Here is a 25,982-nt window from a genome sequence, read left to right as displayed (position 1 = left end):
GTTTAACAGACAGGAGCATTCTAAAGGCGCAGTTTGACTATCTTTGCACGGTGCACAAAATGCATCATTTCCTGTCCAGGAAAACAGTTGAGTATGTTGATTTCTTATATACTAACTGCAAAAACAGTATACTACTATGAAGTATAGTTTAAAGTATGTAGCCCTACTGTATGTAGTATGGAGTATTTATTATCCATTCATGCATCGTGCTTTGCTTTGTTACCACTGTTGTAGAGAAGTGTTTATTTAACTTTATGGTCATTTTGGGACTGTAGTTTTGTTTGTGCTGTTTTATACTGAGCTTTTAATATTTATACTGAGTTTCTAATATTCTGCCCACCTCATTTATATCAATAGGAGGAGACAAACAGCTTCAGCAAAAAGTGAAGATTACCAACTTCATAAAGGTAGGACTTGTTGGATTTATTGCAAGACTGCTTTATTGTTTTAGACTGTATTTGTAGGTGTACTTAATATCCTGCAACTGAGTTTACATACTGTGTAATATAATGCATTCTTTGACTGTTTATTCCTTATACAAAAGCATACAATGGTTGTGTACAGTCTTGTATACATGGATTATGAATGTGCAGTGGTGGCATGTTTACAGGCCCTGAATCCCTTTGTCTCCTCTGTATTCAGATGTGTACTGTTGTGTTGCAGTGTGCCCGTGTATCTCTGAAGACAGATTTATGCACTCCGTTTTTGCCGGTTGTCAATCACAATTTACATAGGTCGGCCCATGGAGAAACTAATTACAGTTATAATTATTCCTATAGCCTAATTATGCATATGGCATTTGTTAAATGGAGATTTATTTTGAGTAATGAATGTGTAGTCTTGTGGAACATTGCATTTCCTCTCGGTGTGGAGGAGAGGACTTGTGTCTCCTCTGCTGGGCTCTTCAATCTAATCACCAATCTCAGGCGTGATGAAAGAGCTCCGTCTCCAACCTGGTATCAAGGTCTGAGAGAGATGATGGGAATCCCTGTAGGGCACAGGCTTTTCTGACTCATTCAGATTGCAAGAATACACCTCTTTGAACAAGGATTCTCATATCCTCTGCAGCCTCTATTTCAACACTCTTACCCGTTACGGTTTCTACTGCTTTGTTTGGTTTAGTTTTGCCCACTTCTGCAGAGACCTGAGGTTCTTGGTAATCAGGGACGACACCACTCAGTGCTGTGCTTTGGACCACAGCAAATCAAACAGCCACGGGACGTGTGAAGGCACGGAGTTGGATCAACTACAGAGGAGCGGATAATACTTTTTATGCTACCACTATAGGGAGTATTATAAAGTATTATATAGAGTATTCCTGCTTCCACAGTCCTATAACATCCATAATCATATGGGACACCTAAAAAAACATGAAATGACAGGTGGTACTATCTCTATTAACGCCCTGAGCAACTCATTTGGGGATTAAGCGGTCTAATCTCAAAATGTTCAGTAATTCATTCTCCCCCAAATAACTCAGTGATTGCCTTGCCAGTGTGAGCAGCCAGCAGCCCACTGGTGTCTGGATAATCATTTCCCCAGTGGTCCTCCAGCCATTCCTGCAGCTCAGGGACAGTTAAGTAGCAGTTCACTGCCCACAGCAATCTGAGAGGAGCCACTGTCTTTACTGACTCTGCTGTCCTGTAGCATGCAGCATGGGATGATGCATGACAATGTTCACCTAAACCATAACTTAGACCAGGGGTCTTCAACGGTTTTTAAGCCAAGGACCCCTTAACTGAAAGAGAGACGGAGCAGGGACCCCCTACTATATATATTTTATTAAATGAAGTTGCAAATTAAACTGGGCCTACAATAATGTGTAAGGCGGCTAAAGCCTTTATACATTTTAGTGCATAGAATACTAAGCTATCAAAATAATAATTGTTGGCATAAATTTATAAATCATGTTTTAATGTTAAACATACATGTAGCACAGTGAATCCTTAGGATGAACTGTGGGTGGCTGCCTTAGTGACTACCTTCTTATGTTTTTTCACAAATAGGCTGATTTATATTTGCTAATATGTTGGATTCATGTTAAGACAGTTTAAATTTTGAAAAAAAACTTTCAAAAAATGAATTTGGTGCCCCTCCTGCAGTTACTCTGAGGACCCCTCTAGGGGTCTCGGACCCCCTGTTGAAGATCTGTGACTTAGACCATACATCGGCCCCCAAACACATCATAATTTTCAATTTTATGACTTTTATATCCACTTATAAAGCAGTGCACAGTATAAAGATGCTTGATTTCTTTGTGTGAAGATGTTCCAACAACAACAACAACAGCAACAACAACAACAGTTTCCTGGTTACCTACTTCTGAGGTTGTCCTAATTTAAAAGAATCTTGAGAATGTTTGTTTGTTGGGATGCTGCATGTTCCGCTTAAACAACACATGCTGACTTTGGCTATGAAATGTTTCTTTTTGTTGCAGTTTTTGGGATAGTCAATATTTTTTTAATTGAATTCTTGAGAGATAAGAGATGCATTGTGGGGAAAATGTGCCTGTTTGACAACTATTCGCATTGATCTTCCCACCAGTTACCTCTAAATGGATCTTTTTAGAGTTTGTCATAGACCTGTTTGCAATGGAAAGACTCTGAGTCTGCCACCAACAAGTCCTTTTGTTCCAAGACAAAGATACTTCTCTGGTGCACCTTGGCCCCTCCCTTCCTCCTCCAATCAGTCATTTCTATTCAAATTTGTCAAATTCCATAATAGAGTAATTGCTAGGAAGAATAGCAACTGTCGTGCTGGAAATGAATGGTCTTTATATTTGGTGCAATACCATGTCACTGGAATCTTTAATCATTAAACTCGAGATGACACACAGCCAATTCATATTCATACTGGGTGATGATTGTTCTATGATTGGAGTTAGTGGAAAATGACATGTCTCATTATAAATAAGGATGAAACACTCCAACAGTGTTACAGAGGTTGTTACAGATACAGAATGTTTCCTCATTACTAAGGAGTAGTTAAACATTTTGGGAAATGTGCATATTTGCCAGACCTATCTCCACAGCGCAGTGTCAGTGATGGAGTATGGTCTGGCTACACCACCTATCTATTCTAGGATAGGGGAACAAAGGCTCTGGCTTGTATGTATTTCTTTAAACCAATCACAATCATCCTGGGTGACCCTAAGCCCCGATAGCGGAGATAGTGAGAGGGGAGGGACATCCGGTGCTAGTGGGTGGATTTTGTCACCTTGAGACAGCCAGGCTAGAGGTTTCCCCGTTTCCAGTTTTTAAGCTAAGCTAAGATAACCGCCTGCTGGCTGTAGCTTTACATTAAACAGACAGATATGAGAAAGGTACCAAAAATGCCTTTAACTGTCTCTAGCTGTAGTGTTTCTGCAGTCAAACTGAGCCAACGCTGATCTAAAACAGTCTGCCTTACAGGTGTTAAGATCATAGGTGTAATGTACAGGGGGGGGGGTAATCAAAACTGTCCCCCCCCCCCCTCCCCAAAAAAAAAAAAAACAACTTATAATTTCTTTTACATAAATAAAGACATTTGCACCATAAATTGTTGCAGAAAAATCACCAGAATGCAGAAAATGAAGTGTTTGACACACAAAATTTCAATTTAGCTCAGAAGTGGAAATCTCAACCCCCCCATTGTTGAACCCAAAGTTTACGCCCTTGGTTAAGATGAACATTGAGAATAACTATAATAAGTCTATCTAAGAAGACAACAACTTCTCTCCACAGACCCCACCAATCTGACGGCCCAAACCCTCCCAAGGCATTCTGCAACAAATTGCATCGTTACTTTGCAAATTTGTTCAAGCAATCAACTCAATCTCACTTGGGGTACCAATCTGACAACAGGAATGATTAGAATCCTGGGCGGCTCGCCGCTTGTCACTTGGGACCGAGATGAGAGCTGAATTACAATGAAGCCTGAAATTGCATGCTATTGTTACCTCCCTGTGTTCCTGTCCTCTTTCTCCATCCACCCTTTTCCACATGCCCACGTCTGTCTCCTCTATTCTATCCTTCGGAGATGGGGTAACAAGGTGTAACTGTTCCAGACAAAGCCAAAGGGCGATTGTCTAGAATGGGAGACTAGAAATAGCTCCTGTCCCATCTTTTATTACAGCGCAGACCTGCCACCACCCCTGATTTGGGAGATGAAATATGCAAAGTTTATGTGAAAATGCGATGGAGGATTAGAGTTGATGGCCCTTAATATAGTAGTGCTGGACAGGAAGTGCTTTAAAAGAGGAATGAATACTTCATCATAGCATATCTTTGCAAGGAATTTCGGCAAGAAAGGTAGCTTAGTTGAGTTCCCTGGGTTTGGACAAAAATACAATAAAATGACCTCAGGAATTACGGTGAAATGCAAAGGGCAGAGGCAGGCGGCTTTCAACTTGCTTTATATTTATCAGTTTCTGCTCACATGTTGCCTTAGAGAGAAGGGTTGGGGGGTGAAATGACCTGACGGGAGCTGAGGGGAGGAGAAGAAGGCTGTTCATTCTCATTTCACCGTTCCCATCTCCCAGCAGGATTGTCTGAGACATAGATAAATACTGCCAGCACTGCGATTTGTAAGCTGTGCAGCAGACACAATTTCCCCCATTACCTGACTGACTCCAAAGTCCAACACGCTTGAGTCCCCTGCATACAGAGTGCTGTGATTTCAGCTGCTTTTGCCATTCTTGTGTCCTCCCTTTGCCTTTCCTCTAACTCTCTCTTGTCAACACCACAGGGGGACAAGGGAACTCTCACACCCTGAATACCTTTTTTTTTTTTTTAAACTATCGTGATGTGCTTTGTGCAAAACAATGTTTATCATTTGTTGCCAGTCTGGCCAAGTCTTTTATTTGTTGTGAATGTATGTGTAATCTTAGGGCTATACTTATTTGTGTGACTTTGATTATCCAATCAATGCCAAAGGGTCTGAAAGTTGGCATACAAACATATGCACTGTAACATTAGCCATCTTAGAGTACTTTTCAGTCTTCAAAGTGCAATTGCGAATGGTCACGCTCACACTCACATTTTAAGTCAAATTCCATGTCATCTGGAAGCAATCTGACCACATTCTACAGTACAAATAAGCACTGTAAAGGGATAGGGATGAGAAGGAAAAGGTCATGCAGACCCAAATTTAGCAGATCCAAAATTATTATTTTCTTCCTAAGAACAGACAGATAGGGATGTGAACCAGATCTCAAAAATGATTTAAAGTTCAATTCAACAGCATTTGTGCTGAAAACACTCTAATCCTTGAACAATGTATGTCCTCACCAGTAACTCTATGTTCTCTTCGTAGTGGAGTTAAAAGACCCAAGCTACAAAAAGCACCTTCTCTTATCTCTCGTGATAACTCATCCCACAGATAGTTTGGTTTTATCTGGCCAGGTTGTGAGGTATCTGTCTCTGAGATATCTGCTGCCACCCCAATAAAATGGAGGTGAATAAAATAGATAATACATTTTTTATATATATAATTCAGGCGAACTGGCCCTTTTAATATAGAGATCATGCCATGTTCCACTTCTGCCATTTGTACACCATCTCAGTATGGACAAGATTAGGACATGATGAAGCCTCTATGTATTAATCTTCTAAATGCTTCTTGAATGTTCTATTTTCAGCTGTGATTCACACATTATTGTGTTGTATATTTTTAAAATCACTAAAGAGAAAGGCGCATGACAACCTGGGACTGTGACAGTAGCCAGTCTGATATATCTTATTCCTCTGTGCAATTGACCTCCATTGTTGTCCAGAAACTATTAAAACCCCATCAATGAGCCGCGCTGTTGCACTGGGTGACATGTTCCTTAATAACGATGAACATGGGCTCTGTAGTTTATTTTTGAGCCAATCCCACATACAGAATAGAATAGAATACAGTACACCATCTTGCTGCTATATTTTCACAAGAACACCAAATGTGTATTCATCCACAGCTAAAAATAGTCCCCTCTATGCTTTGTTAACTCCTGTTTGCAGTAACATTTGCTAAAAAAACAACTACAGTGGCCAGCTGTTTTAGGAATATACTTGTAAGTATATGTTTGTGACCAGTTTTTCAAAGATTTGTGCCACAGACATGGTATGGAAGATGAAAAGTACTGACAAACAGACTAATAGATTTTTGGTCTTTCAATTAGATTCGTTACAATAAGAAATATATATAGTGACCCTAGCTTTATCCTTTGGTCACTGCTTGTGTAGTTGTAAATTTAAATTAAAGACAATGGCGTATTAGTGACTTCTGTAAATAAGCATTTTAGGCTCCCATTTGTCCAGCTTAGCAGTAACAGTTTTATTATTGCTCAAAATGAAATAGTGGAGCGAAAATAAACATTATCATTCATATAAATAATATTTGGTGAAGTACTTTTTACGTGTACTTTAACAATGGATTACTGTTACATCATATTAAATATGTAAAAAGGATTTAGAGACAATGTTTGACTTTCAATCTCTGGTACCTATAGCAGCAAACAGGCTCTTTTCTGAACTTGAAGCGATTTTATTTCCAGTAGTATTAAATACCACAGGCTTTCCTCCCCATTCTCATTCAAAGTCAAATTACGCTTTCAAGGCCTGCCGGTAATATGGGTTAATTGTTCTGGATGGCTGGATCACTTCCAAGCAGTTCATCCAATTTCCATTTAAATTGAGCTATCGGAGCGTGACATGGGCAACGCTTGGCTCGGCAGCGCTGCAGACAGGCGACACCGGCACACCGCTGGCTGGGGTGCATAGAAACCTGTTTACAGGTCATACTGGAGACTCTCAAGTGACTTGCAACAAATGATATGTAAGCACACACCTTGCTGGTTCTCTCAATAGGGCTTTAAGATGGAGGAGAGAAAAAAACCTTGTATAGTCAAACCGGTCAAGTGTATATACATTGCTTCATTGTCAGTCTCCTGTTGGCTGTGGCTCGTTGTGACCCGACAACAATAGAGGAGAACATGGTGCTCCTAATTTCTTTCTTTACCTCCTGCTCTGGTGATTATTTGCCTTTGGAGCAGGGGTCTTCAACGTTTTTAAGCCAAGGACCCCTTAGCTGAGAGAGACAGATCAGGGACCCCCTACTACATATATTGTATAAAATGAAGTTGCATTTTAAACTGGTCCTACAATAATGTGTAGGGCGGCCTAAAGTCTTTATACATACCTTTTTTATGGTGCATACAATACTAAGCTATTAAAATAATAATTGTTGACATGATTTTTTAAATCATGTTTTAATGTTAAACATTGAATTGAAAGCACAGTGAATCCTTAGGATTAACTGTGTCTGTGGATGGCTACCTTCAGATTCGTCAGCGATAGTGGTAACGTTAGCTGCCGCGGCCTAGAAGCTAACTTGCTAGTTAAGCTAACATTAGATTGTGCGCTCGCTTGTCTCTGCTGCTTACTCATTTTGTCCCCTCGAAAGACCAGGAACTCCAACTCCTACACTCGATGAAATCTTGGTGGAAAGTCATCAGTTATTCAGGTAATTAAAGGAGTTAATCGGGAGCCCCCCCGCTCTGCGTCTCACACCTACATCGCCAAACCGGAAGTCCGTGGATGGCTACCTTAGAGACTACCTTACCTATAGGCCAGTAAGCCTATCATTTATGGTTTTTTTTGTTTTTCACAAATAGGCTGATTTATTCTCTAATAATATGTGGGATTCATGTTAAGAATTTTTTATTTTTGAAAAAAATAATTAGTTCATTAACGATAATTTGGTGGCCCCCCTGCAGGAACTCTGAGGACCCCCTAGGGCAGTGGTTCTCAAACTTTGTTATGTCAAGGACCCTTAAACTGAGACAAATTAGACCACCAAACCCCATTTGATAAGATTTTGTCCCAGGGTCCACCACCTGATTTTTATTTATTTTATTTTATTTATTATATTATTATAATATTATTTTTTGCTTTTGGATGTTTTATTACAGAAGGTGTATGGAACCCATGATCAAAATAGTAATACATTCTGCCATTGTGTTACTTATGGATGGATTTATAGTAGTGCTGTCAAACAATTAAAATATTTAATCGCGATTAATCACATTAATGTCATAGTTAACTCGCAATTAACTGCACATTTTTATCTATTCTAAATGTCCCTTATTTATTTTTGTCCCATTATTTTTTCTCACTTTAAAGGAGAATTCCGGTCGATTCCAACCCGTAGCTCTGTTGTTTGTAAATCAGGAGTACTGTCAGTAGCGAGAAAAACGAAACCAATCTGTGCTGCCTACACCGAGTTATCCTCCTGCTAGCGTTAGCACCCAACAGGCTTAAACAGGGCAAGTTTTAAACGTGTTTTTAGCCTCTAAACATGCTCGAAATGCCATTACAAGTGCTTAACCATGTGCAGTTATTCCTTCCAAGGGAACACAGCGAATTTGACTGCAGTAGATGTGACAGAAAGCCATAAAAGTTGTGTTAATCCATACCTCTGTTTATTTCCTGGTTTATGGTGAAGCCCACACTAGTCGAATGCCGATCTCATACAATCCAATATTCCAAAATTTATTTTTTCCACAAAAAAAACGATTTGCCGAGGTTCTTTCCATAATAATGCGTATGTATCAACAAGCTGTAACCTGACACCACAGCGGAGCGAGCAGAGCTGCAGTTCAAGAGTTCAACAGCTAGGTAACCTAGCAACGGCAGCAGGGGGAGGAGCTCACAGAGCTGACAGACGGAGCTTGGAGTAGATCAGGACTAATATGAGAAAATGGTTCCAGTTTGTGCCTTTCCAAATTGCGGTTCTATAATATATTGCTGCACCTGTCTGTTATCAGTGGTTTTATAATATAACAGTACACATTACATTTGTGCTTTTGTGTCTTTACTTCAACAACAAAAAGGAAATTACAATATCACAATCTTGACACAATCAATGTAAAGTATGTACAGTGCAGTGTGTGGTTTTATACATAATCATGCTACACACAACTGTAAAATCTCCCGGTTGCGGAGGGGTAGACGGTGAAAGCTCAAGCTCAAATATCTCTTCATTTGGTTGCCGCAATTTGGAAAGGCACAAACTGGAACCATTTTCTCATATTAGTCCTGATCTACTCCAAGCTCCGTCTGTCAGCTCTGTGAGCTCCTTCCCCTGCTGCCGTTGCAACTGCAGCTCTGCTCGCTCCGCTGTGGTGTCAGGTTACAGCTTGTTGATACATACGCGTTACTATGGAAAGAACCTCGGAAAATCGTTTTTTTGTGGAAAAAATACATTTTGGAATATTGGATTGTATGAGATCGGCATTCGACTAGTGTGGGCTTCACCATAAACCAGGAAATAAACAGAGGTATGGATTAACACAACTTTTATGGCTTTCTGTCACATCTACTGCAGTCAAATTCGCTGTGTTCCCTTGGAAGGAATAACTGCACATGGCTAAGCACTTGTAATGGCATTTCGAGCATGTTTAGAGGCTAAAAACACGTTTAAAACTTGCCCTGTTTAAGCCTGTTGGGTGTTAACGCTAGCAGGAGGATAACTCGGTGTAGGCAGCACCGATTGGTTTCGTTTTTCTCGCTACTGACAGTACTCCTGATTTACAAACAACAGAGCTACGGGTTGGAATCGACCGGAATTCTCCTTTAAGATACGATACTTTTAAAACGGTGCCTGAACCGAAAGATTTATATATATATTTAAAAAAGGAGCACCTTGTTCAATTGTATTTGTCTGTTTTGTATGTTCAAAAATATAAAACAATAAAAAGTTGATCTAAAAAAAAAAAAAGGGGCACAAAACGGCGAAAACCTCTGGATGGGAAAAGGGTATTTTACAATAACTTTGAATGCACCACGAGGCTGGCGAGGCGAGGCTGAGTCTGTGTTTTTCAGACAACGGCAGCTACAGTCTGGTGTTAGAATCCTCTCCAGTGAAATACAGTCACACTTTACACCGTTTAGCTGTCAGCATTTTAACCGTGTTTACTCCAGCTGCTAGCTAACAGTAGGCTAACGTTACCTGCTGCTAAGTGTAGTGTTGACTAGCTAACGGTAGGCTAAAGTTAGCTGCTGCTAGCTAAGTGTAGTGTTGACTAGCTAACGGTAGGCTAACGTTAGCTGCTGTCAGGTGTAGTGTTGACTAGTGTCACATGTTTCAGTTCCCTCTAACATCCGTTTTCGGAGCATCAGAGAGAAGTGCAGGCATTTAAGTGGCACCTAAATGAGGCACCGAAATATGCGTTGCTATTCGGTCCGGTAGATAACAGTCGTTAAGGCACCGGTGCCGTATTAGCACCGGGTCTCGAAACCCCCCCCCCCAAATAAAAACTCTTCGGATCTACACGATTCACGTGGATGACATTTTCTAAACTACAAAGTTTGCTAGGCCAAAAAGAACGTTAATCTCACGATAAAAAAATGTACGCCGTTAAAATGGGTTTGCGTTAACGTTAACGTGTTTAACTGACAGCACGAATTTATAGTGAAACAAACGATTCCCCTTTTTGCTGTGGACCCACTGGAACCCCCCTCAAGGACCCACTTTGAGAACCACTGCCCTAGGGGTCCCGGACCCCCTGTTGGAGATCTCTGCTTTAGAGTAAGAGCTGCACTCCTCTTCCTCCTCCTGTTTAGTGTTGGTACCAAGGTGCTATTTTGTTTGTTGTTGCCATTGCAGCGTTCATGTCACAACATTTCTCAAACCCTTGGACAGGTTCATCATCAACAGCACGCCCCACTGATTTTAATTTGAGCTGTTGATTTAAGGCTTCCGTTTTCTTCTCTCTTATAATGTGGACTCTAATGAGCCCGGATTGTTTCCTCCCTCTGCTATTGTCATACACTTCTTTATTTTGTTTTTTACTCTGCATATAAAATCAAGGGGGTGCATTTTATTTCAACAACGTGAATACATAATCTTTCATCATACAAGTCATGCTTATGTTTCCTAACAAAACAAACTTGCTTTAGAATATAAGAGGCAGAATTCATCAAATCACATCAAATACACCACAGGACTCTTTTGTTGCTTCACTTTTAGTCCTTTTGAATTTGAAGTCAACACTCCCCCCTTCTGATTACTCATTTACAAGAGAGACCTCTCTTGTAAATTATGTCTCAAATCCCATGGTGTCTCAAATCCCAAATTTAACTTTACTTTCAGATGTTTTACCACTGCACTTAATGTCGATATAAAGGGCTACCTATAACATTTTCTTCATAGACAAAGACAAAAGATGAACAGTAGAGGGTGCTAATGCAACATTATATTGGATGCAATCTGCAGTTAAACCATAAAAGAAGTAATACGTGGTGTTCCATGCAATAGAGGAGTTATTGGCATAGGTTATTGGAGCTCTCTTTTTGGAGAGCCACTCCAAACTGAAGTCGACTCCAAAACAAGAAAAGAGGAAGAAGTGGGTCTAAATGCAGTCAGTTCTCAACTGTAACAACTGGATGAAGATCTGTGCACAGGCGGATGCTGAGAAACACCCGCACACACCCACTCCCCTTTAAACAGCAATATCGAGCTTGAGTTTGTGCCTCTCATTAACAAAACGGCGGCTTGTGGCTCGGTGGTAGCGTGGTCACCCTTCAACCACAAGATTGGCAGACAGAATGTTTTTTCATCCAGATGTTTGAAGAGTCTTTAAGAATTCTGGACATATGTTCTGAAAAGCAGTAAGTGTTGTTAAACGACCTTCTGGGTTTTTCAAAGATCGCTGAGTATATCTTTTTTTAGAAAATTGGATGCTTAACTCGGTCTCTTTCAAATATTTTCCCATAAAGAAAAACAGGGTTCAAGGTTTGACTGAAGAAGTTCCACAAATAATAGTGTCCTTCTTTGTCCCAATGCCAAGCTTTGTGACTTCAATGTAATGGTAATACATGAGAGGCACAATCTGTGGCTATGTCTATCACAGCCTCCACACATCACAGAGTCAGCCCCTGTGCTCTGTGGATCAGCTTGGATGGCTTGCATCAGTCACATCCAGCCCAACTTCTCATAAAATCCACACCATTCTGTATCATCGATTCGTTCCCTTTTAGAAATGGGCCCCATGTCACACGTATTGTTTCTAGATTGAAAAGGTGTTGGCCAACATCTGCTGTAAATCATAAACCTCCATTAACCAGAGAGGGATCCATTCTGCCACCAGGCATCAGCTCCCTCTGTCTCTTTGTTCTTGGTCAAACCATTGTCTTGGTTTTTATTTTTGCAACCTTAGCAGGCCAGACCCTCCATCACTGTCTCCGCCATCAGAGAGACGACTCTCTCTCTCTCTCGGGTTTGTGAACAACAATGATGTCGGGTACAACATTAAAACGTTTAACCAAGTGTAGAGGCAGCGTGACCCCACAGGCTCACACGACCAGTAAGGTCAGGATGAGAAAATGGAGGTCACATAACACAAACACATATTATTCTAAGACACTAAATGACACAGAGGGAGAGGTCAAACACACTTAGGCTCATGTTTGACTTATTTCATCTGGTCTTTGAGTTAATTTAGTTCACCCAAACCAAATAAAAACCTTTGTTGTCACCTCTTAGTGGTATAACCTATCTATGTTTTGGTTTTCTTTGCTGAGGTTCTGAGATATCTGTCTGTGAGACATTTTGGTTTTGTGGCTTCTAATATATTTATAAAATCACAACATATCAGACTTTATCAGGAATAGAATGATGAAGTACTTGACTTATTTCAATCAAAGATAAGGATTGTGTGACATATCAATCAAGATGCAAATATCAATGAAATAATGATTGAAGAATGAAATACTATCTAACAGGCATTAAACTGAAACAACCTTAAAAGAATAGTTGAACATTTTTGGAAATATGCTTATTTGCTTTCCGGTGGAGTGTGTGATTTGCTGCTGATTGGAGCCTTATACTGAACAGACATTAGAGTTGTATCAATCATCTCATCTAACTTTCCCGCAAAAAGCACATTTCCCAAAATGTTGAACTATTCCTTTTAAATTAAAACCATCTGCATTGCTCGATATCATTAGCAGTAAGTGAGAAAATGTGTTTGTTTGTTTTTTTTGTGTAATTTTGGTGAACTGACCCTTTTAAAAAAATTGCATTTAGGTTCAGAGAGGAAAGTGGGAATGAGAGAAATAATGAAATGTCTGTTCCTTTTGTTGTTGTGGTAAACATGCTTTTGGTATTGTGTGGAAATACCTAAAAAAAAAAATGACACAAATATAAAAACAAATGTTTTGTATCTTCTACACACTATAATGAATAATTTGTCCATGATTTAATGCACCACGACTCAGCCTGTGAAAGGCTGATTCTGAACCAGACTCAGGTCTCCCACATTAGTAGTTCCCCTTGCGCTGCCCTTGACTTGAACGCAGTGAGCCCGAGGCGCTGGGCTGAGGGCTGGGCTCCCCCAGGTTCCCCTCCCCCAAGGACACTCTGCAGGTTGCCTGCCTGTCTGCTAGGAAAAAAAGAAAAGAAAAAAAAAACATGTCCAGATACTTCTATTGTTCTGTGCTCTGATCTTCACACAGGTTGCTAAAACAAAGCCCTCTTATTAATATTTATGGCCTCTCTGATGGGACAGGATCAATGGAGAGAGGAGAAAGAAGAGAGAGTGTGCTTGAATAATCATCATCCATCTACTTCCAGCCCCCCCCCTCTCTCTCTCTCTCTCTCTCTCTCTTCTCTCCATCTCTCTGAAGTAGATGTGATGTTTTAAAGAGGAATTCAGTGTGTGAGCAGGAGATGGAAATTTGATGAGATAGGAGAGAGAAATGGCTGTATTCGTGTTTGCACATGTGTGTGTTTATTTTTGCTTCTGTGTCTTGCTGGCTGCCACCTTTTTATTGAATTTTTTTACACCAGTTTTTCTTTACATTAATAGCTTAATGAAGCAACACAGCACACTCTGCATCCCCATTTGCCTTCATAAATACAAGTATATCCTTCTGTACTGAGATCTGTTTAATGCCTAGCAGTAGTTTCTGTTGACTTTCCTTTGCCTTTATTTCTTCTCTTTTCCCAGCTGAAGATGTGTGGGAGTCAACTGCAGAGTGGATTTGTAACAGACTCCTGGTGTCTTCATTGGCAGGCCCAGCATGGTGGATCTCCAAGATGAAAAGTCTGACAGCCTGAGACAGTCTGCTCTGCATCTTCAGTAGGTGGGCACACTGCCCAGTGCTCAGTAAGCGAATTAGGTGGGCAGTATGCCCAACACTGCCCCTCCTGACTGACAGAGGCCCTGCCGAGCGGGCTTTAGCTCCACAAGGAGAAAGTTATTAATCAGATGTGTTTGCTTCTTCTTGCTTTTCCTGCAGAGGAGGAGGAGGAGGGGAGACCTGGCTTGGTGATGAATGCCCTCACTTCTACACGTTTCAAAAGTACAGTTTATCCATGAGGAATGGAGCAGCTTGTACATGGGCTGAGGGGAAATTGCCTTTTCCTTTGACCTGCAGCCACGGGTGAGGAAGTGAATGGAACGCGATATGAAAGTGTCTGCCCTCTGCAGTGATGAATACGGTGTAAATTAGAAGAAGAGGCCTTTCAATCTCGAGTGCTTTGGCTTTTCCCATTCTTGCCACTTTAAATTGTTTTCTGTCTTTTGCTCCACAGCCCATTCCTGCCTCCCTCATTTTTTTCTTAATCTCTCTTTCCTTTTTTTTCTCTTCCATTTTATAGCTCCCCCCCCCCCACCTCCACCCCCTCCACGCTGCAGCAGGGTTCTGGGGGTGTGCGGGTTGACAGGTTGAGCTCTGGGAGGTCGAGAGGGCAAGGTCAGCATTTGCAGATTGCGGGACAGAAAGCTGAGACAGCACGGCCTTCAGTGGGAACGCAGTGTGCAGCAGGAATGGCCAGGCCATGCAGAGTCACAGAGAACCAAGTCCTTGAGCCGTGAGTAGAGAAGAAATCAACACAAATCCATAGAGTCTGGACGTGGGCTGGCTCGCAGGCCCCGGTGCCCTGCGTATGTGTGCACTCATTGGCATATGGTGTTTTGCTCAAAATGGATTAGACAGAACCCCTCATGAATTTTGTGAAAGCCCAGGATATTGCAGCGCACCACAGAGAGATAAACAAATTAGTGCTTTTATCATGTCTGCCTTTAATTGATATTCATGAATGCAGTATTTCATATGCAACAAAAGGTTTGGTCCAATGATAAACATTAAAATTTTGATTATTAATACTATTATAACAATCTAGTTGGATAATGCTTAATTTGAGCATATGAAATCCATAATCTCCAGTTTTATCCTGCAGCTATGGTGTGTGTGTGTGTGTGTGTGTGTGTGTGTGTGTGTGTGTGTGTGTGTGTGTCCAATGGACTGATTCCAACTGGACTCAATGGCTCTGTTGTGCTTTCCCCCCACCACTTTGTAGTTCAAATAATTCCACATAGAACTAGTATTTGTAAGTGTTTGTACAGTATGTATATATATATATATATATATATATATATATATATATATATATATATACAGCAAAGCCTTTGGCAGGTAAAACTTTAAATGGACACCCAAAGAACTCCATTTTAAATTCTAATCAAAATGGCAGGTTTCTTACCTGATATATCAGGTTGAATTGTGCATTCATAAAAATCATGTAAAAGATGTTTCCATTCAATTGTGCAGCTATAAATCATACTTTTTTTTATATTATTGGTAAACGTGTAATGGTGATGCACTCTGCTGTTTTATCATGGGAATCACTCATGTCATTGGTGCAAATGTTTTGCCAATCTTAAGTGTTACCTAGAGAAACTTCATTTTAATCCAAAATTGCCAGTTTAACTTCTAAACTTCTACTTCCTATGTAAAAATAGTCCATTAATGCATATATGCATCATGGAGTAACACAAACACTTACAATAAAATATTTGTATTAGGGAACATCCAGTATAATAATAAAATATCTCCTTATAGTCAGGTTCTAACCATGTTGAGCCAGATTGTCGCCAGTATCCTAGAGCTGGATGTCATGGAAGAGTGGCTTGTCGTTGATTCTCTGCTAGAAGGGGAGGGAAGGAGGGACATTTTTTCTGCGGTGTTTGCATCAGTTCCTTGTCCTTTTTGCAATAAAAAAAATGTGAGATATATATTTTTTGACTGCACTTATTTTTCATCCAGCACTGGTATTTGTAAAGAAAACAAAGACAACTAAATATAGTGTCTAGACCAAGACTACTTAGAATGATGAGCTCTAACCCAACAGTTATGATATAGTGATAGATAGAAGATAGTGTTGAGAATCTGAAATGTTGAATGTTGTTAAATTGTGACTGTTTTCCTTTAAAGTCACATTTAAGGGAAATTCCAGCTCAAATGGTTAAACATTATCAGTTTTGATGTTTTTGTCGTATGTTATTTATATTTTTTTATTTATTTATTTTTTTTACAGTGAATCACAGTCCCACATCTGGGGTACGTTCAATCTCAAAACGGTTTGCACCGTTTTGCTACGCTTTCCTGGTTGTTTCCTCGTAAAGGTATAAAGTGGTGTGCAAGGCTTTGAGATTTGTTTTCTCTCGTTTGGTGGCTGTGTCTCTCGTTTATTGGCTGTGTCACAGGTGATACCCAATCAGCAGAGACTATCTGTAAACCCATGGTAATAAAAAGGCAGAGTGCTTGTGCACACAGCAGGGTGTTCAACGCACCCCCGTTTCAGTTTAAAAAAACGTGTTGCAACGTTTTGTCGGGGCTGAACGTGGCCCTGAACGCTGGCTTTCTGCTGGCCTCCACAGGTGTGAATCCCAATTAGGAAATCAGGAGACTCAGTTTGACCCTCACCAGCCACCATACACCACAGCTAGTTAGCTAGTAGCTGCTGGTGTGCTCAGTGTAGCTGCACTACTGCTCTTATTTTGTAGTTTCTCTCTAATAGTGGTGTTTCTGCAACAACACAGTCTTGTTTATATGATGATGTGCTTGTAAAAGACAAAGCAGACATGATTTGAAGGATTATTGCTTGGAAAAACATCAACCAGCACCTGACTATGGAACAGATTGTTTACCCCTCTACTCAGGGGGAGAGCCTGGGGAGAGGCTTGCATCCAGATTGTCCTCCAAAGTAAGTTGGTCTTCGACTGTTTCAGTCAAAAAACTGACCCTTTAATTCTCTTAGGACGGTTTTACAGCCAGGAAGACTGACGCACCTGTGCTTGCCTAGTTGATTTCAGTTTTCCTATCAATTGTGGGGTGTAGGAGGTTAAACACTGTAGAAATACTCTGTTACAAGTAAAGGTCTTGCATTGAAAATGTTACTTAAGTAAAAGTATGCAAGTATCATCAGATAAATGTACTTAAAGTATTAAAAGTAAAAATACTCCATGCAGAAACATCAGTAGTGTGCTTGCAATGCCTCTCACACACCCACTAGATGTTAAAATCATTTAAAGGAAGCCATTGGAGAGATCCATCTTTAAAATGAAACACCACCTTATATTATGTTGCTCAATCTCTTAATTTTTACTTGTGCAACTATTAAAGTCCCTAGTTTGATAAGTATTGGAAATTGATAACTGTTTGGCATTCAGGAGGAAAACCGTTGCTGAGTGAGTGCATTGATGTATATTTTGCCATCTAGTGCCACCATAATGCTGTGGCTAAGTGATGCCACCACCACACTGTGTCTATTTAAATATGTGTCTTTTGTAACAGCTGGCCCGAGCTCTGACACTGCAGTATGTTTTAATACAAGAGAGCAGATCCATGCAGCCTGTAGCTGCTCACTTATGGAAAGCCATACTGAGATTGTACAACCATCACTCTGGGGCCTGACCTAGAGCTGAACCAGCAGTAATGATGGATCCATTGTCTTATAGAGCAGATTCCAGTCATCACAGACGTGAGTGTTTGTCATGATGGGATATTGTGCAGGACAGGGGTTTGTTCTTCCTCTCTGTTATTCTCTAACTACACTGGTAGCAGTGAAAAATGACGTACACTCAGGCTCTCTGCTGGGCGACTACTTCCCCGGGATATGTCGCTCATTGTCTGAATTGCATATGAATATGTGCAGGTAAAGATTGGAGGCTGATTATGATTTATGGTGAACTAGGAAGCTGTAGCTGGGATTTTCTGAGTCTGTGCACATACAGTAGAAGTAGCTGCGTAAAGATGCAGCAGATTTACATTTGGCCTCTGTGTAATGATGACTTTCTGTGATTTTTATTACTTTGTTAATAATGCAATCTCACAAAGGGACGGCATGCACTGTACATAATTTTGTACAGCTCTGTGGTCCTTAAAGGAACAGTTTGACATTTTTGGAAGTATTCTTATTTGCAAGTGTTATATCAGTTGATGGACACCACTCTTACATCTGATAGATGAGGATAGACATACGGCTACAGCCAGCCAATGGTTAGCTTAGCATAAAGACTGTTAATTAATGAGCTTAGAGATGCCTGTAGGTGTATTTATACCTTTTTGACTGAGCCAGGCTAGCTGTTTCCTGTCTTATGCTAAGCTAAGCTAACCAGCTACTGACTGTAGATTCATATGTAACAGATTTGAGAGTGGTATTGATCTTTTCATCAAACTTCGTGAAAAAGCAGATAAGCATATTTCACAAAATGTTAAACTATTTCTTTCAGTTTATCATAACATAACTGTGAATTTCTCCGTTGTGGGATTAATAAAGGATTTTGAATCTGGAATATCACAGTAATGTGTGGTTTTATGGTTTACAGTTGATTCCTTGATCCCTGCTTATCTCTAGACCAAAACTCTCTCACCAAACAAAGGAACTGGTGGACATTCCATTGTGCTGACACATGTACAAATAAAACGGCTCCAAGAAGCGTTCCATACATCACCAAAATGAATTTTGTCTCATCATTTGCTGATATTTCCGACCATTCATCTATGTGAGTTATGGCTTCTTTTTAGAGGTGGATCTGTGCTACCTCAACCTTCAGCTCACTTGTGTCTTAAACCCGCTGCGCTGTGCTTTTGGTTTAGCCTGTCGGAGCGTGTAGTGTAGTGACACATCCACTGGGACAGTAGACATGAGGTTAAAGCAATTCACCACGGAAGAAACTGGAGCCTGCTTTGGCACCGGTGAAGAATGGGCAGAGACGAGCATAGATACCAGATGGCAGTGAATCTGTAATTACAATTCTCTGGTGCAAAATGAGGCACTGGTGGAATGAGATCTTCCTGCAGCTTCAAATATCCTGTGTGCAAAAGTCTTTGTTTACTTGGCAGTAGGGCCTGCGGTCAGGCTGGTTTCTTTGAGGTGCATGTTTGTTGTTTTCAGTGTCTTCTGAAGGGTTCTCATGTTGAGGGAAGGCCACTCAGCACCAGGGGACTGCATCAGTGTTGGTGTTGGTGTCCGTCAGTGTCTTTTGTGGAATGGTAATTACCAGTCTAATCTAAAACAGAATGAAGATGGACAAAGACGGTTGAACTGAATTTAAACACGATGAGCCTGTAATGGCTCCCAAATGGAGCGCCGGGTCTGTGCTCGCCCCAGAGGGACTCACCTGTGATTTACCCTCCTTACTTCTCTATGTGACAGGGTGGCATTGCCTGCCCCCTCCCCTGTGACCCCGGATGGTCCCTCTTCCGTAGGAGGCTGCATAATTGTCTAATTAAATGGAGAGACAACAGCCCCAGCATACCTCATTAAAGGCACCGCTCCATCAGCGCCCTCCTTTCCTCATCCTGGCAGGAAAGGTCAAACAAAGAAAAGTGTTGGGGATGGTTGTCTGTCCCTCTGCATCCCTCCTATAGAATCATTTTATATAGTCTAAATTTAACTTTTATGACTATAAAGATTAAAGGTTGCTCTACATTTCTTTTGTCGTTTTTGAGTGTTCTGAGAGAATTTTGCTAAGTTGTTGGATCGGCTTGATTGATAACATGACCCATAAACAAGCAAACAAATATGGCAGCACAGAGAAGGAGAGCATTTTGGATAAGATAGTGTTTTTCATGATAACATACAGTATAGTACTTCTGGTAATAGTGTAAAGTGGTGTGCAGCTACCCTGCAAATAAAATGAATGCAGTCATCTTTTTTGTATTAATGAGACGTGCACTATTGAATAATTTCGGCAGATAAATGAGCCAGGTTTGAGCTGCTTATAAATGAGGCTAGTTGAGCAAAAGGTTCCCATGTGACTTCTCTCAGTGCTCAGAATATAGCGAAATAATTAACTCCGAGATCATACCATCTCAGATGCATTATAAAAATAATTCAGGCAAGTTCCTTTTTTATATTATGAGGGTTTTTAAAATATTTTTTACAGGTAATTTTAGCTTTTTATATATGTATTTTAATATTTGTTTAATGATCAGCGTACATACTGTTTATTGTCACAGAAATAAAATGTTGCGTTCTATAATTTTGTTTAAGAAAGAACCCATCCAGAAATAAAAAAAAAACAAACATTTAGCATACATAAGCCGCATATGCTTTGTTTGGTATGATCAGCAATTGTACACTCCCGTCTCAAACCACATGTAAATATGCGTGTTATTCTGTTGTGTGAGAGAGCATAAAGACATGTGCATCAGTATAAATATCGTTGGTGTCTTCATGATCGTGGTTACAAATGTTCCCCTGCCAATTTCAGAGCCAAATTTGATCAGTCTTTCTCTGTCCAGCTGATGCTAAATGTAACCTTTCAAAGTCCAATTATTTATGAAGTCTACAAACACATGTCTCCCCATTTCCTCTCTCTCTGGTTGCCTCCACATACATATATCATAAATATTTCAGAGGCTGGATTTTGGAGGTTAACATATGTCCCATCTGAAATGTCAGTAGCCCCTCCAGTAGCCAGCGTGCCGTTGACAGAGCACCAAACCACTTTGTTTGGGATGTGAGATTCTATCATGGGTGTTTTTTATTCTCCTGGCCCAACATGAACATGGCTGCCTTGAATATGTACTCGCACAGGATTAGTTTGTTCCTCCAGATGTCTCGCACACCTGAGAGAATGAAAGAAACCAATTTGTCAGTCAGGTTGCGAAGTGGCTCTGTAACCTGTCATAAGAATCAAATACTCAGCCTGACATCTACTCATAATCTGGACTGTATAGATTTTGTGTCGAGTTCTAAAAGTATCCACTTGAATTTAGCTTTTGGGCCTTCAGGGAGCGCAAATAATAATCTTGTCGCTTGGAGTGACAGCTTGAGACAGTGTACTGTGTTAACCACACTGGAGTAGTGTTGCTTTATAAAGTGTGTCTGCTGTCTGGAGCGATGTGGCTGTGGTCAAAGATGGTCTGAGATTGATGAAAATGCTGCACAAGTTAGCTTCATGCAGTGTTCTTATTGTTAAACCCTGGCTTCACTTTCCTACTTAAAGAGGTGGTTTCTGCTGCTGCTGCACAGTAAACTTTCTGCAATGAGTTTTGCCATGACAGACTTTATAAGTGACATCCAATAAAAGCCTTATTCAATACTGCCACTTCTCTACCATTCCTTTACTTGTCCAGAAAATGAATCGGGTTCCTAGAGCCCCAGGTAAATCCATATTAGTTGCTCCTTTGAAATCGGAATAATAAGCGTCCTGTGTTACAGGCTGCACACTAAACGACTAAACTAAGATTTAAGGCTGACTTTATGTGAATAATTATGTTTATGTATTTACCCCTGATGTTGATGGATGATTGGGGCTTTGCTGCTTTAGGCCATGAATAATTCATCACAAGAAGGTGTTACAGAACTTGGCTCCCTGGCAACAATAATGACTTAAGAAGAGTGTTATCTAATTAAAACGGGACGTAGCGGTCAGTTCAGGTACTACGACAATGCTAATCAGCTGAGCGCAGTGTTACCTGGTCAGCACCAGCTTGTGTCAAACAAACAATAGTTTATAAGATTAAAGAGGTTGTACCCTGCATGTCTTTACAGGACAGTACATCATTTTTATGCGCTTGACTGTTGGTCGGACAAAACGAGACATTTGAAAAGGGTCACGTTCGCCTCGGTTTTGTATTTTCTGACATTTCATAGACTAAACAATTAACTAATTAACAGAGATGATGAAAATTTAGTTAAGGAGATTGTTGCAGCTCTAATTTTCAGACATGAACTCGCTCATTTAAAACAAACTGTTATTACCATGCATATTAATTATTAAATCATATACTGTGGAGGTTGCAAGGGAAACGGAGATAGTTCAGTGTAAACTCAATGTAAGTTAACAATATCACTTCATAGAATGTGTAGGACACGCCTAAACATTCGGCCACTGGCCCTTTGAACCTGCTGCTGGACATAATGCACATAGATGCATAAAGGCCAATAGAGGGAGCCCAATAGCTATTTGTCCTTAAGCTGAGACAGGGCCAGGGGGTACCACTGCAGTTTGTTTACATGCAAAATGGTTTAATTACTTCATAAAAGCCAAATTAATGGTGAAGTTCACCAAGTTAGATGCCGGTAGACAGTCGCAGACGGCTGATTTTTAGTTCTCATGGAATATCTCAGGCTTTCTGACATCCACTAACTAGAATCTATTCGCTGGCCTTTGGTAGCTGGGTAGAGGGCTTTGAAATGCAGACTGTCCCAGCAGGTGTGTGTGTGTGTGTGTGTGTGTGTGTGTGTGTGTGGGTGTGGGTGTCAGAGACAGCTGTGGTCCGTCACTTTTTCCAGAGGTTTTCAGGCTTCTATAGGAACCTGTCAGCTGGTTTGCTTCAGCTCCAAAAAGAGACGAAGGGCCTTAGGGGGACAGCAGGCTTTTCTATTACTGCAATCTTCATAACCATTGCAGGGGTTTACCCAGGATGCCGTCACGCTCTGCTGCTGTCCTAGACTCCTACACACAGTAGTCATAAGGTGGCTCTTTACACATCCTCTAAAGATTAATGAGATTGTATGTTCAGTATAATTTGGAGATGATGGGACTCAAATATTCCATCCATATCAAGGGAAACAGGATTTCAAAGCAGACAGCTACAATGTATATTTCACTGTTATTACAAAATCTTTACAATGAAATGTTAAAGGAAACAGTGCCTCCCTCTAAATATTAGTTTTGTAGTGATTTGATCTACCTGGCCGGGGATGATTGATGGACTTAATATATTTCATTAAGTCAAGGATTTCTGTTTCTCTTGTAATGAGTCGCTGTGTTCAGCCTGGCTCTGAGGCCACACAGGGCTGCCGTTAAACTCCAGACAGCATAGTTGTTTGAGTTTGAAGGGCTCAGGAATATTACTTCAATACATATTTGATGAAAGAGGAAGTTCTATTGATTCATTACACTGTGGGTAATATGTGTACGTGTTCATCAGGCTGCCTCCCAGTAACCGTGTTTAATATTCTTTGTTTACAGTGGAGGGTCACATATGGGGAAACGCATGCATATGGAGCAGGTAGCCTCCGCTTGTCTCTGAGCTTTGCACAGATGCTCGTCCCGTTTTCTGCACACACACACACACACACACATACACACACACACACACACACTGTACATAAAGATCAGGCGCATGTATACACACACATGCACGCTCCCTTTCTTTGATTAAACAAAGCAGGTTTGGCGACATGCATACATTTCCTATGATAGACGGATATTTCACTGTTATCCTTTATTGCTTCCAGGTCAAATAAAATCTCATTGTGTTTCTTACAGGATGTACTCCTGGTTACAATCTCAGACATCACCTCCTGACTCATAAAAAGGAATCTTCTGGGGGGGAAAACAACAAAGAGCAACATGAAGGAGGTGTTGGACACAGGGGAGCTGAGTGTCTTTCTGTGTGTGCTTTTCTGCATCCCTGATTGTCTTCATATTTGTGTGTACAGCTGTGGCTTGAAAGTGGGGAAAAAAGGGGGTGGTCTGTACCAGGAGCGAGGTTTGGGCTCTGCCCCGAAGCATTTGGCACAAAGGGCCTACTCCTATTATGCATGCTGGCAGTATCTGTGGGTGATGAGGTTTGGTCCTGGGAGATAAAGTCAGGTCCAGCTAATGAAACGCATGCTAAAGGTTTGTACGAAAACCTCCCCTCCTTAACTTTTTTTTTTTCCATTCGATCCATGATATTACTTCATTATCAACCACTTCTCTTGTCTTTGAATTTATATGAACAGACTCGCCCCATGTCATGTGATGATTCCCCATACTTCAACATTTGCATGAGCAAAAGTTAAAATAACCCAAGGACGAATAAAAGTGGTACTCGGTTAATTAGGACTAATATTGTGAAACATAGCAGCGGTGCCAGGAAAGTACCCTGCTGGAGCATAGCTGGTTCTTTGTTTATGTCCCTGTGCTTTGAATGTAGCTGGGAGGCATGGCAAGTGGAATTCGCTCAGGTGATGGGTTTAGTGCGAGCGGATGCAGAGGGGGAGCTCTCTCCTCCCTGCTGACTCTCCCAGCCGGCTCTGGCATTAAGTCAGCCCAGCTCTGTACCAGACGACAGCACGACAGCTGTTTCCTATGACTAGGGGAAAAACCCATTGATTCACTTCCTCGGTTGGCCTCATTTGGGAAGAGATGGAGTGTGGCCAAAATACCCTCCACTGGCGCTGAGATGTGGACAGTAGACAAAGGTCAGCAGTGGAGTGGAGAATAGAGAGGAAGCGCAGCTTTAAATGACACAACCAATATTTCAGCCGTAAATGGATTTGAACCTTTTCCCATTGTCTGGGGTGATCCTTGATGCTTTTTAGTAATTCCTCTGCCCTGCAACAGCAAATCCCTCTCACTACATACTTGGTCAAAATTCAGTTTAGACCTGAATCTGACTTTTTTACTAGACTAAATGTACTCTGTTGCCAGTTTATTAGGTCCAGCTAGGCAAACCTAATGCAGTCTAATGCAACTATGGCAATAAATCCCGCTTTATGAAGGTTCTAATGAAGCTGTTTTAGAGAGGTGCTGATTCCAATGTATGATCATTTTGGAGGTTGAAGTATGTGGTGCTGTTGAACTGTATTGCGTTACACTGACAGGTGTTTCTAAGATTTACTCTATCCTCATTTATACAAATGGATTGGGACATACTAGAAACAATACAAATTCACAGCACAACAAACTACAGCCTCCATAATAACCATAGTTTAAGATACACTTCTCTAAAAAGGGTCCATTTGTCCGCTGAGTGTATGTTTAACTAAAGAAAATGTATAGAAATTTGTGATTTCTGTGAAAATCAATGTAAAGTAATTACAATATGAGCTAAAAACCAAATCAAACCGCAGTAACTGCATTCTGGCTTGTTAATCTGAAGACAATAGCAAACATTTTGTCATGATAAGAGGTGGAACCAGAAAGCAGCTTCATAACTGTGTTTCGGGCAGAAAAGTCCTTGTATCCAGACATTAGCATCTATCATCTGCTCTCCGTGGTATTGATTTGTCAAGTGAACTCTCCTGCTGACAGCCACCTGCCTTTTTTGTGCTGTGAAGGCTTTTGAAAAGAAAAAAGCCTCATTGCTGTGCTTAGTGCCAGTCTGATACCTAAACACAGTCCTATGCAATCATACTGTGGTTAATAGGGGTGGGAATCTCTTGGCATCTCACGATTCGATTCGATTCCGATTCAGAGGCCAACGATTCGATTCTAAACCGATTATCGATGCATCTCGATGCAACAATTTTTTAATGTACATTTCCATGTGTGATTTAAAAAAAATATACATATAAATCCGAGTTTGCTACTCAGAGTTTGCTAATCACTTTCTAGACAAAGCAGCTAGACAAAGCTTAGATTTTGACATATACAATGTTTGTTACACACAAGTTTTAATGAAATGTTTTGTCTCCTGAGGTTTTTGTTTGGTAGTCATTCCATGCTTAAGCTTTAAACGTGCTCGTGAAAGTCCCCTTCTCTCCAGTAATCTTCATGTCAGAGGCTCAGTCATATTTAAAGGTGGATCATTGGCTTCTTACAACATGAAACATGAGGTGGTCAGATGTAATGAGATAAAGTAGATGAACAGCCTATATGTGTTTTGCCTAATTATTTTATGTATGTCTTATTAGATCATGTGTATATATACAAAAAAATATTTTTCCTTTTGGCCATTTTTGTGTGTTTTTTTTCTGCCTAAACTCTAAGTTGTTGTCCATTATCC

The 25,982-nt window shown here is 40.6% G+C and overlaps 2 long non-coding RNA genes across 2 annotated transcripts; both read left to right on the top strand.

Moving 5' to 3' along the window:
* Window positions 1-15,106, top strand: LOC116048497. Its single transcript, XR_004104657.2, has 4 exons — window positions 1-91; window positions 358-407; window positions 13,970-14,405; window positions 14,660-15,106. It is a non-coding gene; the product is annotated as an uncharacterized LOC116048497 (long non-coding RNA).
* Window positions 15,107-16,671: 1,565 nt separating this feature from the next.
* LOC116048499 lies at window positions 16,672-23,601 on the top strand. The gene is made up of 2 exons (XR_004104659.2): window positions 16,672-17,010; window positions 23,537-23,601. It is a non-coding gene; the product is annotated as an uncharacterized LOC116048499 (long non-coding RNA).
* Window positions 23,602-25,982: the final 2,381 nt, after the last annotated feature.

The sequence above is a fragment of the Sander lucioperca genome, chromosome 5 (genome assembly GCF_008315115.2).
Source record: "Sander lucioperca isolate FBNREF2018 chromosome 5, SLUC_FBN_1.2, whole genome shotgun sequence".
NCBI lineage: Eukaryota > Metazoa > Chordata > Actinopteri > Perciformes > Percidae > Sander > Sander lucioperca.
This window is presented reverse-complemented; position numbering and strand designations above follow the sequence as displayed.